Source organism: Symphalangus syndactylus, chromosome 2, assembly GCF_028878055.3.
Source record: "Symphalangus syndactylus isolate Jambi chromosome 2, NHGRI_mSymSyn1-v2.1_pri, whole genome shotgun sequence".
NCBI classification, from domain to species: domain Eukaryota; kingdom Metazoa; phylum Chordata; class Mammalia; order Primates; family Hylobatidae; genus Symphalangus; species Symphalangus syndactylus.
The window spans coordinates 38993636-38998028 of NC_072424.2; the positions used below are offsets into that span (position 1 = coordinate 38993636).

Sequence of the window (4393 nt, forward strand, 5' to 3'; positions counted from 1 at the left end):
CTCTAATTTACATTTCATAACTACATCTCAAAACAGAAAAAAAACTACCTTTTTTCTGAGAAGGGGTCTTGCTTTGTCCCCCAGGCTGGAATGCAGTGGTGTCATCTCGGCTCACTGCAACCTCCGCCTCCTGGGTTCAAGTGATTCTCCTGCCTCAGCCTCCCGAGTAGCTGGGATTACAGGCGCACACCGCCATGCTCAGATAAGATCTACATTTTAATCCCAACATTTTAAAATTCTATTTTCTTTGTAAAATTTTGTCAGTCTGGTTTGGACAATACTTCCTTCAATAAATCCATATGCCCTCAAGCATTTGTCAAGCATGATTCTTTGCAAAAACCCACAGTGCTTATCTGATTAAGAGCTCATAAGGCTGAGTTCTAAGGTTTCCAGTCAGCAGGGCAAATTAAAAAGCATTGAGACTATTTCTCTATTTCATTTGCTGTAACTCAACAAATTCTAGAAACCCGTATTTCAAAACAAGTTTTTAACTGCTCTTTAAAGGCTTGCCTTACAATTATATTTGCAATTTTCTCTGGATGCATGTTATGATTGTGCCTATCAGTAGCCACCATACTCCATCCTGGGCAATATAGCAAGATCCCATTTTTAAAAAAAAAAATTTATATAATGAGAGAAAAAGAAGAGAAGGCCCCCTTTCTACTTCCAGGTGTGATCTTTTTGTTGTTGTTGTCATTGAGATGGGTCTCACTCTGTTACCTAGGCTGGAGTGTGGTGGTGCAATCTCGGCTGACTGCAACCTCTGCCTCCCAGGCTCAAGCGATCCTCCCGCCTCCTGAGTAACTGGGACTACAGGCACACGTCACCACACCTGGCTAGTTTTTTGTATTTTTGGTAGAGAAGGGGTTTTACCATGTTGCCCAGGCTGTCCAGGTGTAATCTTAAGGACATGATGCCTGGAGCTGCTGTAACCATCTTATAATCATGGGGGTACAAGACTGGGGATAACAGAATAGAAATACAGAAGCAAACTGGGTTCTTGATAACATCATCAAGCTGCTAAATTAAGACATTAGAGCAGTCTTACCTTGGGCTTATTATTTGAAATAGTAAATTCCTTATTGTTCTTATTTTTAAGTCAGTGAATCAGGGATTTACGTTGTCTGTAGTCTCCTGATACATGTGGCTTTCAATGTCTGATATTATCTAGCCCCCAAAAGCTTCCAAGCTCACTAATAGATGTTGTCACCCAGAACCCTTACATATTTAAAGTTCTCAGCATTGATTATAACTTTTCTCACCTCTGAGCCTTTTTACTTGCTGTTACTCTGCATAAGTAACTTTCATTCACTTCTCTACCAAATGAACTCCTACATATGCTTAAAAACTCAACTCAAATATTACCTCCTCCATGAGCCCCCAAGTCAGCTTACATGCTTCTTATTTTTTGCTCTTATAGTATTTTGCCTATATCTACTTCTGTTAGGGCAAGCTGGCAGCTGTCTGATTGGACCTGATGCCACTGGGCCTGGTAGGAAGACAGAATTAACTGTTTTGCACCTTAACAGGTATATTTGGTCCGAAAAGATGGAATCCCGTGGGCTTAATCTACATGGGAGATGTTTAGACCAAGAAGACTTAAATTACTCTGCAAAGTGAAATACAATAATTTTGAGCATTCCCTCTAGAGACTGGGTTTGGGGAGCTCTGGCAAGGAAAAAAGAAAAAGAGATGAAAAAAGAGGAAGGATCAAGGCAAGATGGCAGATAAGACGGAAGAAAACAGCCCATGAGAGACTCTCTGTATTACTTATCTGTTGCTACATAGCAAATTACTCCAAAACTTTGTGGCTTAAAATAACAATAAGCATTATTATCTCTCACAATTTCTGTGGGTCAGGAGTTTGGTTGCCCCTCAACTAAGGATCTTCTCATGAGGTTGCAATCAAGATGTCAGCTGGGGTTATAGGCGGCTAAAGTCTTGGCTGGAACTAGAGGATATCTTTCCAAGATGGCATGCGTGGCTGGCAAGTTGATGCTGGCTATTGGTGGGAGGCCCCAGTTTCTTTTCACACGGTTCTTTCCCAGGGCTGCTTGAGTACCTTCATTACATGGTAGCTGGCTTCTCCCAGGGTGATCCTAAAGAGAACAAGCCAGGTAGAAACTTTATCCTTTGTATGACTTAGCCTCAGAAGTCAAATATCTTCACTTCTGCCACACATTATTTGTTAAAAGTGAGTCACTAACTCCTAGCCCACATTCAACGGGAGGGGAATTAGGCTCCACCTTTTGAATAAAGAAGTATCAACTAATTTGTAGACATACTTTTAAATTACCGCAGTCCTTAAAATGGGTTTGGTCAGGAAACTTTTGGATATTGATAATGACATCATCAATGTTCAGTTTTGAGTTTTGTGCTATGTTATAATCCTCTTCGGGACCCCAAACCTTCAGTAAAACTCTGATAACACCACAGCTTTGTGTTCGGGTACTGTGAGGAATGAAGACATAGCAGAGCAGGGAGATGACAGCATCTGCAGAAAGTAAATTAACAAGTAGGATGATTGAAAATTTGAAAAATGCAGAAAATCAATACCACAGGTCATTCAGAGAAGTAAAAGGCCCCTCCTCAGAGAGACTAGGGTGAGGGAGGCTGGGGTGGGGGTACAGTATGGCAAACTCTAAAAGCCCGTAGTACTTGAACAGAGGCATTGTGAGAAGGGAACGTAACCCCTTCTCTTGGTATCCATCCCAATTTTACTTGAGTGTGGACACCCTCATGTGTAGTATGTCATTTGAGGATTCTGACTCCACTCCTGGCCCTAGGAATGGCACATGCAAGCCAGGCCTGAGGTATTGGGCAAAATCTCATCCCTGGGTCATAGCTACTGTTTCAGGAGTGGGCACACGGCCTAATTCTAGATAAAGAGACATGCTTTCTGGGACAAAAAAGGGGCATTTGCTTTTCTTAAAGAGCATATGAGAGAACATTTCTCAACCACCTTCCTCTGTGTTCTCAGGCCCCCCTGCTTTCTCTCACCAGTACCCCTACCTTTCACCTTGTTCCCTTCCACCTCTCCAGTCAGTCCCTATCTGGGTAAGGGGTCTTCCCTTAAGCTCCAGAGGGTGGAACCCAGTGTTTACATTCTCTTCTATCTCTGCCTCCACCCCATGCAGGACTTTGAGGAATCAGAAAAGAACCTGCTGTTGTACCTGGAAAAACAAAAGGAGGCTCTTTATGTACACATATGATAAGATTGCAGAGAAATATTAATAAGTAAAAACTGACAGTGCCAAAAAAATTAACATCACATATAAAAACTAACTTGAAATAGATCATAATTCTGGATGTACGAGCTAAAACGATAAAACTTGTAAAAGAAAATAGAGGAGAAAATCTTGGTAGCCTTGAAATTTCTTAGATTCAATAGCAGAAGCAAGATACACACTCACACACCAAAAGAAAACCTTAATAAATTGGTCTCCATTGAAACTAAGATCTAGGCCAGGCATGATGGCTCATGCCTGTAATCTCAGCTCTTTGGGAGGCTGAGGTGGGAGGAGTTCATGGCCAGCCTGAGCAACACAGTCAGACTCTATCTCTAAAAATAATTTAAAAATAAAAATATATGCCAGGCATCGTGGCATGGACCTCTCATCCTAGTTACTCAGGAGGCTGAGGTGAGAGGATCATGTGAGCCCAGGAGTTCGAGGCTGCAATGAGCTATGACTGTGCCACTGCACTCCAGCCTGGGTGACAGAGTGAGACCCTACCTCAAAAAAAAAAAAAAAAAAAAAAAAAGGCAACTAAGATCTACTCCTCTTCAAAACATACTACTAAGAGAATGAAAAGATAAGACACACAGTGGGTTATCCTCCTGTGGGAGAAAATATTTGCAAATCACATATCTGATAAAAGACTTGTATCTAGAATACGAAAAGAATTCTCAAAATTAAATAATAAGAAAGCAAACAACCTAGGTGTAAATAGACGAAAGATTTGTGCACTTCACCAAATAAGATATACAGATGGCAAATAAGCAATCTGTTCAAAAGATGTTCAAAATCATTAGTCATTAGAGAAATGCAAATTAAAACTACAATGAGAAGATGGCTGACTAGACACAGGTAGTATGTGCCTCCTTCATGGAGAGGAACCAGAAGAGTAAGTAGATATATTTTAAAGAGATTGTCTGGTAGAGAATGCTAGGACTCACCAGAGTAGTGATGGGAAGCACCAGAAGTAAATAAGGAGAGGGTTTGGGACTGACTGAGAGCCCCAAGAGGCTCCTGGATGCCGGGAAACAATAAGAGAGAAATCCCTAGGGCTCCACACTCCAAAAAGAGCTTTTATGATCTTGGCTATGCAAAAAAACCCCAACCAGCTTAGGACCTCAGGCCTGATATATGGAGCTGCCTAAAATTGCACAGAT

The 4393-nt window shown here is 41.4% G+C and overlaps 1 long non-coding RNA gene across 1 annotated transcript; it reads right to left on the reverse strand.

Moving 5' to 3' along the window:
• Positions 1-1093: 1093 nt before the first annotated feature.
• On the reverse strand, positions 1094-3160 carry LOC129467840 (uncharacterized). Its single transcript, XR_008652488.2, has 3 exons — positions 3013-3160; positions 2286-2494; positions 1094-2099 (listed from the first exon to the last, which is right to left on the reverse strand). It is a non-coding gene; the product is annotated as an uncharacterized lncRNA (long non-coding RNA).
• Positions 3161-4393: the final 1233 nt, after the last annotated feature.